The 16,175-nt window shown below is 36.1% G+C and overlaps 1 long non-coding RNA gene across 1 annotated transcript in view; it reads right to left on the minus strand.

The window, feature by feature from the left end:
• LOC141727065 (uncharacterized) overlaps positions 1 to 16,175 on the minus strand; it is a 116,348-nt gene that overhangs the window by 40,406 nt on the left and 59,767 nt on the right. The window contains exons 2-3 of the long non-coding RNA XR_012578071.1: positions 10,698 to 10,814; positions 9,619 to 9,709 (exon numbers count right to left, since the gene is read on the minus strand). This is a non-coding gene — a long non-coding RNA (uncharacterized LOC141727065). The remainder of the gene's footprint in view (positions 1 to 9,618; positions 9,710 to 10,697; positions 10,815 to 16,175) is intronic.

The following is a 16,175-nucleotide window of genomic DNA, read 5'->3' on the forward strand; positions in this document are numbered from 1 at the left end:
TTGTGAGAACACTGTGTGATAAGACAGAGCCATTGTAGCCTTGGCTAGATTGCCCTCAGGAGTTGTGTTTATGATCACAGTGATCTAGCTCCTGCAGAGCGACAAGCTGCTTCATTTCAGACTGTGGGGAAAGCAAGAAACTACCCATAAATAAGGTCCTTCAGGTGACCCTTCAGTGTCTCCGATAAAGTAGAATGACAGTACACATTGATTGACCAAACAACACAAATGATGGTATGGGTGTGGCCTATCTCAGTGCCATCGATTTATGTTCAGTTGAACTGAATTTATACAAATATTGAAGATTTTTCATCATGGCTTTGATTGCCCCATATCTGATATTAAGTAATGAGCTTTTTTAGAAGTGCAGTGCTCAGCACACGTCAGTAGCCAGCATATGCATTTTTGTGATATCAAAGCCCAACAGCACCTAAGGCCATGAGTCACTCTGAAAGCATGAGCTTGGATCCCTCTTCCCCTGGAGATAGTCAAACCCTTATTTGTGATAAATCTATATTTTGCACACAGGCAATCTATACAGCAGCAGTTGCTAAGAGTTAAAACAGGGAGCAAAACCTAGAGTGCCGATGGCTTAAAAGTCTCACATTTCTGAGACATGCCTCATCCCCCCATATCATTCTCCTACAGGGTTATCAGAGCAACTTTCTGCATTCAAAAGAGCTGTGGTTCACAGCTCAGCTAAAGTGACCACAGCACAGTGTGAAGTGACATGTCACTCCCTTGCTTGTTTTTTTTCTTTTCCCTTTAAGCCTCCCTGGACCAATTTGAGTTGCCTGTCATCAGCTGAGACCATGGCTCTGCCAGGCACAGCTTCTCAGGACGTGTCAGTGATGGGGATGCTCCAGGCAGCCTCTGGACCCATTGGCCACCGGGGTGTGAAGGCAAATGCTGAGAGCCCCCAGCACCAGTGTCACCACAGGCATCCGCTGGGGAACGGCAGCTGGCCTGCTGGGAATGGGTCTGGGTGCTGAAAGGGTGCACTTCAACCTTTCAGTTTGTACACAAGTCTCCCTGTAACAGCATTATCTGGCAATTGGCATGCTTAGGCCTAATTTTCAATCCACAAGTAGGAGGCAGGTCATTGAGGATATCCTCACTATTATTCAGTTTGCATAAAGGCTCTACTTAACACTTGAGAAAGGAGTGCTGATTTCCAGAGTGTTGATTTGATCCCCAGTCACCGCTGTGTGCACAGCAAGGCAGCTTGGCACTGGCAGCCAAAATTTTGCTGATGATCAGAAAAGGCTATGTACATACAGAAATGTCCAGGACTACATGTAAAATGCCCAAACTTCCATAAATAGGGATGTGATACCTGCCCTGCAGTTAAAGATTCTGTCCAGAGTGCCAAAAATATTTTGTAATCATCACTGAATTCATCAGTTCTAAATGTGAGGAAAAAAAGTGCCAATATAGATATTAATTAGAATAAACTTCAAGAATGGACAGTATCAGATAAAGTTTGTCATATATATATTTACAAAGTACAGATATGTTTGAAATCATAGATGCTCCTTCTACTTTAAAGGTCCTAATACAGTTGTTTTTAAGAGACCAGTACTTGGTAAAGGGATCAAGGAAATCATTAGAGATCTAAAAAAGCCAGTAATGATGCTGGGGTTGAAAGCATACAAGCACTAGATTTATTTTGCCTTGCTCCTCTTTCATCCTAATTTACATCTCAGTTATCCTATGTATGTAAACTGAAAAAAAAATGTTGTGTTTCTTTTTTTGCCTCAAATATGTTTTCATTTTAAAAGGAATTTATATGGGATCAAGAGAAACACTTGAATTTTTTTTAATGGATTTATGATTTTCAAGCTTTCCCATGGAATAAGAAGATGCAATTCCACCTGGGAGAATTCCTTATTATGGAGTACTGTAATAGTTTTACTCAGGAAAACCCTGTCTTAAACACTGAAAAGGGACTGCTTTTACAATATTGTTAGCAAAAAAGAGAGCAAAACAAAACCCAGTAGTAGAGAACTTTTTTTTAATCCCACATTCAGATCTATATGTTGTGCCTGATATCTTTCACAGTAATTGAACAAGTTGTGCCCCACTCTAAACTTCAGTATTTATCAGTTGAAAAGAAGTTCAGCTCAGGTTTATTGCTAGTGGCTAATAGGCAGCTAATATTAACACAGGATTTTTACCTGCAGGCAAGTATCTAACTCTGCTATGGGAATAAGCCCTGCTGTCCTTAAAAGGATACTTTTTTCTTACCTAAAAATAGATGTGGAACTGCTCCCCCACATTTGTGAATTCCTCCTGTTGAATGAATGACTGAGATTCAAGAAACAGCATGCCCACTTTTCTGTACGTTATTAGGCTATTATAAACAAAGATGAATGTGAATTCTTGAGTTACTGGTCTACACAGAAGTCCCTATGTGCAGAAAGTGCTGGAAGTACCATAGAATTTTTTTTTTTTATTTCACATTTGCTTTTACTCAGAAGATGAGCAACTTCAGCATAGGCAAAAAAACCCCCACCAAACCAACTTAGTCAAGTTCTAACACAGAAGGATTTTCAAATCAAAACTGCTGTTATTTATCCTTATTTTTGTAAGTAATAACTGTTACATTTAGCTTCTTCAATACAGGTGTGGAAATCTTAATCCAATTCATTCTTTTGAGAACAAGAATTCCACCCTAATTTTTTTTAAGAATGCTCTTAACAACACAGGTAAGCAAAGGAGGGACTGCATTATTGCTATTGAATTCTGTAGCCTGAAGCAGAGAACGTGCAAGTTGGTACTAATAACAGATGACAGTTTTTAGTCTTTCTGAGATGCTTTTCCATTTTCCAGCTATCTAGGAAGATCCCAGTAAGTATGCATGTACAGCAGGGATATACCAGGAGCTCTGCAATGCACTAGTTACAATTACAACCTTTGTAATACAGAAAAAAAAAATCAGGAAAACTTCTTAATTTTGAACTTTTCTGCTTTTGATAAAGTAAATTAAAACCACTAAACATCAGTCTCTGCTTTTGATCTTTGCAATTGCTTCATTGGTGATCAGAGATCCCAAACCATGTAATCAGGAATAGTATTTATCTCAGAGAAACTGCAAACGTGCTGTTTCACAAACATGATTAGCCCCAAAATTCCTCTTTCCTCTGTTATTATTTGAATTTATTTTCAGATGTTCATATCTGCAGACAATGGCAAATTTCAGGGTGTTGAGGTATTTTACACTTTCTTTAACAGTAAGGAAAAGAAAAAATGTTTTGACCTTATCCACAGGTTAAGTATCAATTGCTTACTTAAGAGAGAAAAACTGCAAAGATGGCATAGCTGTTTCGTTACTCTTTTGTAATCCACCTGTGTGGTTAGCTAAATAACAACATTTGAGTCTAAGCATTGATCAGACTCAAACAGCACAACTGATTTGTTTTTAGGATGCTTTAAAAGGAATTAATGAGCTATCAGCGAAGTCATAAAGCCTTAATACAGCACAAAGTCTTATTCAGAGATATATTCTCCTTTATGGGATAACACTGTTTCCAGCTGATGTCAATCAGAAATTTTGCACTGACTTCTCCCCTCCATTGATCAGCAAGGTGTGCCCATATTTTTAGGGATGAGAGGGATGGAAGAGATGGAGCCCCACTCTTAGGCTTTTGACCACAACCACAGCAACAATAGCACTAATATTGAAAGGCAGGAATGAATTCAGTGTTTGAGGACTGCCATTTCAATGGCACTTAGAGAAAACCAAAAGGTCTCTGAGGAATTCTTAGAATGTAATGTTTGGTGTTCACTATGAAGTTTATTCTGTAAAACTTCAGATGAAGTTCAAATGTTTCTTTTTGGGTTTTTGGAGAGGATGGGAAGGTCTTTTTCTAATGTCCTCAAGGAGACTAAAAATTATCCTTATCTGATCTTGAAATACAGAAAATTTAACTGCCAGGAACTTTTGAAGACAAACCTGTTGGAGTTTCTACATTTAGTTAAAAAGTCAGGGTGGTTGTTGATGAAGCACTAGAAAATTCAAACATTACAGAGTATTTTTATTCTGTAAGGACCTGATGAATCCTTGTTTACATTAATGGGAAGTCCTCCTTTATTTATTTGTCTAAATAATGATCTATGTAATTCAATAGATCTTACTAAACAGAAATTTTCTGTTTACAGTCATAATCTGCACCATTTGGCATTTGCTTAGTCAATTTATCTGCATAAAAATATCACCTTGGGGTTTATGACTGCCACACTAGGCAAAGGTATTTCTCTTTCTCAAGTGAATTCAAAATCATAGTTTAATGAACCATTTTCATAAATTAACTGCTTTATATAAGATTTGTTCCTTGAATTCCATTCAACCTGTTGATACACCATAACAAATAATCACTTTCATCAGTACTTACTTTTACTTAGATAAATTAATGGAAACATAGATTGATGGAAATGCATAAAATATCTGAAGTTTTTCCACAATGGTGAGGGACTCCAAGGGAATCTAGAAGTGAAATTTTCCTGGCACACAGGCCTATGCATAATCCACAAGACAAGTGTCTGTAAAAATTATTTGGTTCCTGACTACAGTATTGTTGTTGATGTGTTTCTAATGCTTGGGAATAATATACAAAATTCAACAGAAACTCTTTTCTTGGAAAGCGATTCTTGTTTCTCCAGGCTGTCATCTTTTGTAAAGCCTTTAATAGTAGTTGACATCATGTGCCATTATGTGTCAGACTGGTTAGCAAAATCTTTTGATACGTAGACTTATTTGTCAAGTAGCAGATTCCCCATACTCCTTTTCACCTTTAAACTGTTATATCCTTCTTTGGTCAAAAATCTGAAAACATTGCTTCAGCATGAATCTTGTCACATGAAGCCGGCATTTTCCTCTTCTTCATTTTTTTATCAAGCAATTTATTTTTAAATACTTGTCATGTTCAGCTTGTTACTGCTGCTCTACTTCACCAGGAAAAAAAAAATCACTACATGCTTGTAATTCATAGAGAAATATGGTAACTGGCTTTGGATTTCTAGGAGGAAATCAACAACCAGATTTGGTTTGTGCTAAAAATAAAAATATTTGATTTTTTTTTTTGTGAAAATGAATTGTCAGCCATGGCATGTTTTAAATTTTTGTTCTTTCACTTTTACAGTGATAATAAAATAAAACCCTTTTGAATAAGAGCTGCATTAATGTAAATGGTTCTGATTTTTTTAGTTAAAATAAATCATGCAAGCAATTCAGTCCTATGGCCTCATCCTGAATACCCATTGGTTTCCCATATCTGGATACTCCCTGGATTCTCTCACTGTGAGGATATAGCATGAGTGGCAGCACTCAGAGTTAGCAGGAAAGAGAAGAAGCCTGAGTCTGAGAAACCGATGTTTTGCAGCATTGTGTCTTTGTAAAGTGACAACTATACAGATCTCCTGTCCAAAGAGAAACCAAATAGTGAGATTCTGTACTTTCCTTTATTTCTAGATTTGAAAACAAAAATACCGTCCATAATTCTAAAATTCTAAGCTATGTTGCTACCTATTTTATCAGCTATATGTGGATTTTTAATGGTTGTCTCCTGACTGAAACAACATGCAGTAATTTTATCTGGCTGTATAAAACCTTTTGTGGCTGTTTTTAATTTCAAGAGTACATCACAGCAATCATTTTTGCCCTGTGTTTTCTTAATCTTTGACTGTCTTGGGATTATTTATCTGAAACATACTAGCAAAATGAAAAACAATGGTGATTTTTGAAAAATTAGAATTAATTAGATGATAATGTTTCAATATCAATTTAGTAACACAATGGTGATTATCTTTATGTATTTCAAGAAAATAAAAAATCCAAGATTTATTCATCAAGATATACAAAGAAAAGAAAAAAAACATTGTTAACAATCATAAAAATAAATACATATCTGTGAAAACTCCATTAATCTGGAAGAACTTCCATCTTCTAAGTGAGAAAAAACTGACTAAAATTAATGCCTTCTTCTTTTTCTGTACCGTTTCTATTGTTCTCAACAAGAGTCATTTTACTGACTTTAGAGACTGGCTGGTAAAGGGTTACTAAATCAGAGGAGTTCAGAGACAGATTAGGGTTTCCCAGCGGCACATATCTCTAGCAGCAAGTGTGGAAGCCAACTCGGAAGAAACACGTTTGAAGTGGCAGAACTAATCATGCAGAAGCAATTTGCGATTTTCTCTCTCTCAGCCTAGATAAAGCAGAGCATTATGACATTGGCTGTATGGAACAAGGTCAATTTACTGTGAAAAGGCAGCTATGGTCTCCAACTTCAAATAAAACTTTCATCCTGAATGATGAAAAAGAAGATTTACCCAATTGCTTATACCATAGAACAGAGAAAACCAAATGAACAATTCAATTGAGACATGCTAGTTTGCATATTTTTTTCCCACCACTGACTCTATCACCGTTTTAGTCATTCATAATGCAATTATATCTCAAGGTATTTCTCTTGACATAACAGAAAGGGAGCTGCTCAACTGCTGATAGACTTGACCTCAACTGAAGCTGTGGGCTTCCCTGAAAGTAAAAGGATTAAAGTGCAAAATTTCACATGATTACTTCAAATGAGGCTGAATTTCTTTTTCATGTTTCAAATTTTTAAAATGTCACTGAAAGTAAAGTAGCCAAGACATAATGCAAAACACTTATTGTATATATTCTTTTAATTGTCATTATTTCTCCACTGTGACCTGAAATTTCCATATGCTGAGGTCAACTTTCTGCATGAGTGATGTTGTTGCACATTAAAATCTTAAAGCTACATCACTTGGACAAATTTTGATTCTTTCCCTGTGCTCTCCTTACTTTCAGCCAAGACGAATATCCTTCAGCAGGAATAAGGATAAAAGATAATTTCTGTAATGCATACGCTGAAGTCTGCTTCCTAGGAAGTTGAGAAGTAACACCAAAATTTTAGTAATTTTCCATTTTCCTTTACCCATGGATGTAGTAGGTTCCTCTCATCTTAGCTCACAAATAAATTTTTTAAACAGTCGCATCCTTCCAATTCCTCTGTGTTGCAGTGTTCATATCATACACAGCTTATTTTCCATCATATAGAGAATAGATTCTTACACTAAAAAAATATAACCTTACCTATACTACCTATTTCATTAGTGAGACTGTCCAGTTATGCTAAATAATTTGGGGGATATGGTCTAAGAATGGTCAAAAAAGTAGTTTTATTCATGTGTGACTAAGCACAAATTTTCCTTTATGCAATGGAAAAAACACAGAAAAAATCTCACCTACCTATAGCTGTCAGATAGCCAAAGCAAATCATTCTTGGAAAAAATTAAACAAGGCTTCATTTTAATTAGTTGTTCAGGGATTCAACCAGCTGTGATGTGCATGTTTTTCTGCATTTATGCTTATTAGTTGAATCCAAAAGCCTTTCTCTTTCCTCCCCTGCCCTTCTGTTGTAGTTTATATTTATATTGATGGTAATAATCAAGATATAGAGTATTTTATATGCATTCTGAAATCATAGTTGGAAGCTATGAAGATATGATTGAATGCCATAGCTGCTATAGTTCATGTTAAAAAATGCACAACCAGTCTAAGGGCAGAGAGGCTCAGTGAATTAATGCATTAGTCTATTACTCTTCCTGTGCCAGACTAGAACTCCAGATTGAGTTCTGGTGAGCAATGAACCTCTATAGGGCTGACATTTGCTCCTGGAAAGGAGTAGAAAAGAGTTCATTAACCTTCGCATTAGTATAAAATCAGCTGCTGAGTTCAGGAGCTACTGGCCAGTTGAATTCAGAGGGATATGTGTGTGGACAGGTCTGTCCTTTCTCTACTCATGTAGTTTCAATGAGCAGGGCTGCTAATATAACCATATTATAATCCTACTTCACAGGAGAAAAAAAATGAAACATTCCCCCCTGTTCGAATAACTTCGAATAAAAAGACAAACACTACCACCACCCCACTGCTACCCCTTGCCTCATTCACACTATTTTTGTACAAGCAAAGATAAATTTCAATTTTCAGTGTTCAAATTTACAGCAGGTGTTAGAAAATTCCGGAATAATCTTTCCTCATTTAACAGCCCCAGACAAAAGAGATGAAAAGCATAAAGACAATTATCAGAGAGAAAAGATAAAACTGCCTTGGTCTCCAGTTGGTGTAGTTCCGAAGGAATAAGCCTTCAGTCTTCATCCGAACCATGAAGTGGATGAACCTTATGCTAGATTCCTTTGGATTCTGTGCAGGGAAGAACCTAAGAAATTTTTGGCCGCTGCTGCTTCATCTGAAATGCTGACAAATTAACAGCCCTTGCCAAAAGTGTCTTGGCAAGAGACTCTTGGCAAGGACTGGGAAGTGAAGTGGGAACGTGCTATAAAGGGCTTCCACCCTCATTTCATGCTCACCCCGCACAGACTCATGGGCACAGCCGCTTCCACACACAAAGAACAGAAGAATATTAGGTCTTGGCTGAAAAGCTTGTCAGGCTATTAGGATTTCTAGGGGTCCTGAGGAAATTTTGACTCACCCTTTAAAAGGTGATATGAAAATTCAAATCTGCATGAAATGTACCTAACATTTCAGAAGTAATAAAAGAATTGCAGTTGTTAAAAAAAACACACCAAAAAACCCCCCAAAAAACCCGCAACATCATAGATATGCTCTGGCTTAAGGGGGATTTAAAGCTGGGATTTCTTCAGGACTAAGCTTCTCTTTTGACTGCTTTCAAGCATTTCAAATTAACATAAAACACATAAATGTTCTCTTTCAGGGGCTTACTGCAGAGCTTTTACAGCTGTATAGAAATGAGAGGCTACTTTAGATGTGTTGCAGGTTTCTTCAGTTGTTATACCAAGTAGTCTCTTTATGTCACGCTAAGAGAGTGCTTTGCCCAGAGCACAATGAAGGATTCTGTAGAGATGAGAACACCTCTTCATTATTTGGAATTACTTATTTTTTCACTTGTTCGTTATTTGGAACTGCAGAACTCTTGCTTGAAAACTGAGGAACTCCTGGGCTGGTCTGACTTTTCACCTTAGGGTACTGACTGTTGGCTTACATCCATTTCTTAACCATAAAGTATTTCTTTGTTCCATTTCCGGAAATGCAACAAGATATGTCAAGACTTCCTTTTGAAATGGAAAATTTGTGACAGATTTCTTACACATCCAAACTGTCAAGAGCAAGTTGTTTGTCCCAGAAACTCCTGCACTCTGTGGAAGCCATATTAAGTTTCTGGTAAGTGTGTTTGGTGCATTCCAAATGTCACTGTTCTTGTCGCAAACCAGATATGACATGATAAATGGGCAGATATGCAGACAGACATAGATGGATTCACGTATTTTAGATACAAAAGGAGACTAATGCAACGTTCAAAAATGAAAATGCATATAAAGGGATCAGCGTCATTAGCTTTAGCTTATAATTTTAACTGATCACTAAGGTCATTGTACCAGCTTTCAAAGAATACAGCCTTATAGATAAAAGAAACTTATTGCCAAGTCACCCTTTTTATACATCTGAGAGAGAAAATTGCAAGCTTTGGAACATATAATGAGTTTTCTTTTTACAGATTTTCTTGCAAACTGGTGTCATACTCTATATACATAGGCAAAATACTTTTCACTTACCCAAAACACATCAGACTAAATTCTTTGGTTTGTTCTCAGTGCTCAAGTTATAATACACCTTTTCTCAGGAGTAGTTCTAATGTTTGAAGAACTGAAAAAAAGGTAGGAGCTCATTTTACTATTCTGTAAACTCACTGTGTTTTTGAGTGAGGGTTACAAAAGATAGATATACAAGAATGCTAAAAATTTTTTAAAAAAGTTTTATTTTCTGTTATATTCTCAAACATTTAGGAACTTTGAAGTGAAAGACTGGAATGTGAACAGGAATCACAAAAATGATGCAAGCAAATTAATCTTTTTGTTCACAACATTTTTACACAGGATTCTAAATTTAACATTCATATGAAGATATTCAGAGAACTGCAATATACTATTTGACATTTTGTGTCTCAAATTTTTGTGTCTCAAAAAAGCTACTCCTTAATTTATCAGGATTCTTTTTCTGAAAGCAGTGTGTACTAGGTCTGTATAAAAACTTATTTTGTCTTAATGAAAGATTTTTTAATTTTCATATAATTTCTTACACTGTCATACTGAATTAAATCTGATGTCTCATAATTTTGACTATGTCCTTTTTTAGGTTTCTGATTCTGTCAGTGGATCAGTATTAGAGAGATAAATTGTTACAGTCCCAGCTAATTTTCACTCTGATGATTCTGTAACATAATCAGCAGAAAGGAGTATGGACCTGCATCTTAGTACCATAGCTCACCTCTATGAAGCATTTCTGCAAACCTGATGTCATTAATTGCTCTCAGTTCCTGCCAAGCAAATGGAAGTAGGGAATGAAGCAGGAAGCTGTAAAATAGTAGTGTCTTCCACTTGAGCTCAGCAAGACTTCTTTATGAAAATCTGGTCTTTATTTCATTTTCACTAACAGGTGCATTCATTGGACAGTTAGAGCAGTTTAATAAATGTTACTTTGGGCTGTCATTGACAGGTGTGACTGGTTGGTGAAATTTTTAGCTCTCTGTCCCAGTTCTTGGATGCATAAGCAGATGTTTGGGTCACACATGGCTATCACCAATTACAAAGTTTTGTGATTCAGATATCAGTAATTCAGAAAGAAATTGACTCACCTGCCACGGTGTTGAGTGAGGGCAGACATCTGGGGAAGCCACCCCAAGGGACACCACCTTTGTGGCCCTCAGTATAAAGAAAATATTTTGGTTATTTTCTTGCGCATGGATACATGTCTATCAAAAGAAAATAACTCAACCTAAGATTAAGTGTGCAGTTTGATGGAATGAAACTTAATATTTTTTATCTTACTGAATATTTACATATGTTTAAAATAACACCACTCATTTCAGTTCATGTTATTTTATTTGCAGTTTGTATACAGACTTCATCAAGTGAGTTTGAATGTCTGCATTGTTTGTTTACTTCTTTTTAGGTTTACTTAGCTCCTGTATTAAAACATTACATGTGAACACACTTCTACCTCCAGGATTAAAATCTTTTCAGGGTCAATCAGACTCCAAAGCTTTTCCTTTACTGTGAGACTGCTTTGGATATTAGACTAGGAAATGGGTGCAGAAGTGCTGATAACCATCTTGCTTTAGTGTCTTTAGCAGTATTCCCAGTCAACTATATTATGGCCTGTGAATAGTCCTAGTAATTGGAGGGGGATGTGGGTGCGTTGCTTGTAATAAAACAGTATAGACATACTTCAATTTAAACAACATACTATCCTTTATTGTTTTGCTTTCCTGGACTGTGTAAATCTACTCTCAATACTGAAGATTTAGGATTTACCACAAAAGAAATCTGAAATACAGCATCAGTTGACACAGGAATCAAAACTCTTCAGGACTCACAAAGAAGAGTTTGTAATTGCTGCCTGCTGCTAATCCTATCAGCTCATATTAGTGAAACATGCTGTAGTGCTGCAGGGAAGCTGCCAGGATCTGGTTGCAGGACTCAGCCTTTAGGAGAGGATTCGGGCTAAGCTTAGGCTGTACATCGCCACCCATGAGTCAAAGTACATCTATTCTACTGAGTGACAGAGCTCTGAGGGGGAACAATGTGCATGAAAAAGAGCATGCCTCTTTCACTGCAGTGCTATTGTTACTTTGGTTTAACTTCTTCACCTCCTCCCTATTAAAGTTTCATTCAGTCATAAAATGATACCTGTAGTTCTTTCTCAAATCTCTATTCTCTTAAAACGCATGAAATACTACTTCATTCCAGGTGATAAGTTTAAAACAAAATGCATTTTTCCTTTGCTTTTATTCTTTTTGACTTTACTATATTACATCCTTTTTTTAGAGCTTTATTTCATCTTGTTCTGAAAGAACATGACTGATGGAAATAAATTAGTCTTCCAACTTAATCACACTAAAAAATATGTTAATTAGATTTTGCTAACACCTCCAGCAGTTATAAATCATAGCAGTTTGCATATGTAACAAAGAAGAGTGCTTATTCTTTCTGTTACTTTGTGATTTGTGAATTTCCTTTACTACTTTTTCTGTAAGGACCTCATAGTGAAAATATTTGTTTGTCTGGGTACTGAATCAGACATATTCTTAACTTGAAGCATGAAAGTATTGTCTTGAGTAGAATTATTCCATCTTTAAAAGCTCAAATATTTGCCATCAGGGCATATGTAAAAAGTTCACAAATTTGCTAACCAGCATGTTTCTTACTTGTAGACATAGTCAGGAGAGGAATAAACTCATCTGAGCTAAGGGTATTGTGTAAAGCCACAATTTCATTTCTGTGGTCCATGTCTTAAGAAACATTCTTATATATGTTTAAAATGTTGGGTTTTTTTTTTTTTTCTTTGCTCAAACCTGATAGTCCTTACAGAATGCAGTGGATTGGATTAATTTCCATTTTTTTAATCCTTTCCATTTTTCACATTGCCATGAGAAGATACTATATGATACTAAGTTCAGGACAAAATATTTGGGGCAATGTAAATATATGAGATTATAATTTTAATTATTTTTTTTCTCTCTGACTGTGCTCCATAAAGTCAAACTGTTACTGTTTTGCTACAAAGAAATGGTCCAGTCCTGCAAAGAACTGCTGTTTGACTGCCTCCTGAACTTGGGTTGAGGGATTCTGCAATACTAGCCTATATAAATACTAGAATATAGCCTATATTCTGCACAGCTCATATAAAATGCACAGGGGGAGTCCTCAGAGGGCTTGTGCATGTAGGATTTTGGAAGCAGATGATAAAACACATCCTGAACTCATTAATTTGTTTTTCACTGTCAAAGAAAAATTTCTGGTTTTTTTCTCCCTTTCTATCTTGCAAATTGTGTAATCACTCTTTGAATTATATGAAACCAGCTCCAGGACTTCACAAGAATTAGTGACTCATTTGGAAAATAAATAACTATACATTATTGGCAATATATAAGCTTTTCTTTTTAAAAATAAAACTAGAGAAATTTTATTTCCTAATTTCTAGCTATTTTCTTCTTCAGTGAAGGGACAGATTTTTTGTTAAATGTTCATGACACTTGGACTGGAATTTAGCATTTTTTAATTTAATTGCATAAACATGAAAATGGTACTTCTGAACACTAGCTAGAGCCAGGCTGAGTGCTGGCAAAGATTAACCAAGCTTCTTAAAACATTTCCATAGTACCTTGGCCATGACCTTCAACACCCAAGTAAATAAAGAGATGCATCTATTCAGAGTTGAAACTGGAGATAGTCACAAATTAAAAGATGCATTTTACAACAAACCTTACTTAAGGCCTATTTAAAAACTGAAATATAGATTTTTAAAGCCTTATCTACAATTATTTTAAGGTCTTCCTTTTCAGACTGATGCAGAATGCAGTGTATATTTGAATTAATATACTTTTGCTGCTATTGAAAGACACCTGACTGTAATATAAAAGTGATCTAGAAAATACTAATTTTCTCCAAAATATTCTTCAAGCCATAGATAGTAAAAAATCAAAATTGTAACAGATTATGTGTGTTCTTAAATTTGGATATGCAAACAGCACCACTGCAAACAATGATCCTAATCACATGCTTGAAAGTAAGAATGTGCAGAAATCTTTTCAGGGTCATGACCCAGTTCTCTATTGCTCCAGTTCACAGGAGGCCAACCTCCTTGACCTTGCAAGCCAAAATCCTCTTGTCATTGAGAGTTCTAAGATGCATAGCTCAGCCCTCTGAGAGCTGGTGTGTGCATGCCCCCACCAAGCCCCTTTGATGGCTGTTAGCATGGGCTGAACAAACTTTGCATGTCTCTGATTGAAAATGGTCCCCTACTAATCTGCACACTAGTGCAGTATGAACATTGTCATGTTCAAGGCTGTAGGTCTCAAACAGTGCACTCTTTGCCAGCTCAGATCATATCCACATGAATCTAATGTTCATTATAACACCTATGTGCTAGTCAGTGTTGAAAGCAGTCAGGAGTTTGGTTAATTATCTGGTCTAGATGAAGTTAGGCAGCTGATTAACCTGGTACTCTACTAAGTGCTTTTGGTCCATATATGGAATTGATCCCGCTTTTTTTTTACAACATCACCTGAATAATTCTTTCTGCTTTCCTTTGTTAGGTGGGAACAAGGGATTTTTAGATAAAAAAAGAAACAGACCCTTGTGGCTCAAAATAGTTCTGCTAAGTAAACTACCCATTTTCATAAAATACCTATCATTTATTTACTTTCTATATAATGTACTTAACTATTCTGTTTGATGGAAGCCTATATACTTCTAGAATGAGGGCTTCAGTTCATTCAGATCACATGAGCTGGCTGTTTTGATATTTGAAAGTTAGGTTTTACTGTTGTACTCAGAGGCATCCAGTGCTTGGGAAAAGACCAGTGCAGCCCTCTCTTCCAATTTGAATAACATGACTTCTGTTCTGTAAAATAAATCAATTTTTCTTGTATTGGGCATAGGAGAATGTGCTGGATAACATTTACATTATAAATGTTTTTATTCATCAAGAAACTAAATCTACTTGCCAAACTAGAACAGGTATATGTGTGTAAACTCTCCAAGTGTAATGATGTAAAAACCACTACATGTTACCATAGCAGGACATCAAATAAAGGCTAGTTATTTTTGTTGTTTTTTAAAAAAATAGATTAACGGTTAGTAAACAGAATCACACACACAAAAAAATATGCTGTAATTATATTCATGTAAACATACACACTTTACATAAATATTGGAAATAAGTACAATATTTGAGCATAAGTGCCATATAAATGTGTTTTCAACCAAAAATAGAGAAGTCAACTCTATTTTGCCTCTTTCTTAGGGCAGCAACAAGTGGTATCAGCAATGTCCAATATTGAGGCTGTCCACTTTTCATGTCTTCCACATACAGTTTGTACTTCTGCTGTATACTTTTTATTTGAACAGAGTAAAGGCAGTATAAAAGAAAAAATGATGAAAAAACAGACTTCCTTTTCAATTAACATGGAAAAAAAGAATCTTCCTAAGTATGGGGTTAAAATATACAGATGCAGATTCTGCTGGTTTATATTGATGTAGATGCTGAGAAAGGAAAAACAGTAGTATTACTTTGGATTTGCTTATGCAGCTTAGAATCTGGACCATAAAATTTAACAATATGCATTTTACATTGGATAGCACTGGATATAGTCAAGTACTTAATGGTTTATAAATAGCATACATGTGATGCAAAGATAGCATTTCATGTTTTTACTTCTCACATTATTTCCATAGCCATTGCAATGTTAAAGCTATTTAAACAGCCACATTTAAGTATGCACCTTTTTTAGAGGTCTTTTTAAATTTACTTTTATGGTAGAGTTCATTCAAGATACAATAAAATAGCTGATAAAGGCTGTGCTGGAGGAGAGACCAGTAGGGAAGGATAACAATCTCACTGCTATGAATAAACTCTGAGTCTTTCAATCCAGGGAGTATGCAGTTTTTCAGAATCAAAAGAGAAATGCAAAAGGTCTCTGACATCCAGGCTGTGCTGACTTGCTGTGCCTCAGCCATCAATTATACACTGAAGAGCACAAAACTCCTTTCAGACCACAATGCCCCACAGCCTCACCTGGAACAGTTGCTGAGAGCAGGGACCTTCGGTTTTCCCTTTGGTACCCACTCACCAGCAGGTTGTATTCAAGGCTGTGTGTTTAATCCACAAGTGCCTCTACAGAGCTGGTCAGAGGTGCCTCTCACAGGTGGTCCCTGCAGCCTCCCGGGCAGCTTTCCACAGCCCAGGCTGCTGCTGCCTCACTCCCTCTTCGCCCCACTGCTACTGATGCCAAGAGCAAGGTGAAGAGGAAGAAAATGATCTCAAAGAGGAAAGGAAGAAGCTGAGAGGAAGGCAGGAATCAAAGGAATTGTGAAGACAGGAAGAGGATGAAGCTGTTGTTATCATTATTATTATTATTATTATTATTAGTAGTAGTAAAATATTACTATTAGTATTAGTACTACTAAAAATATGTAAGGCAGTATTACAATTATATATTAATATAATGAAAAATAGTAACAGTAACAATAGGATAAGCCTCCAACAAATGTCTCCTGTCCTTTTTCCATTGTTTCAGAAGCTATGCTGATGGGTCCCTGAAATGGAGCAA

Source organism: Zonotrichia albicollis, chromosome Z (assembly GCF_047830755.1).
Source record: "Zonotrichia albicollis isolate bZonAlb1 chromosome Z, bZonAlb1.hap1, whole genome shotgun sequence".
Classification (NCBI taxonomy): domain Eukaryota; kingdom Metazoa; phylum Chordata; class Aves; order Passeriformes; family Passerellidae; genus Zonotrichia; species Zonotrichia albicollis.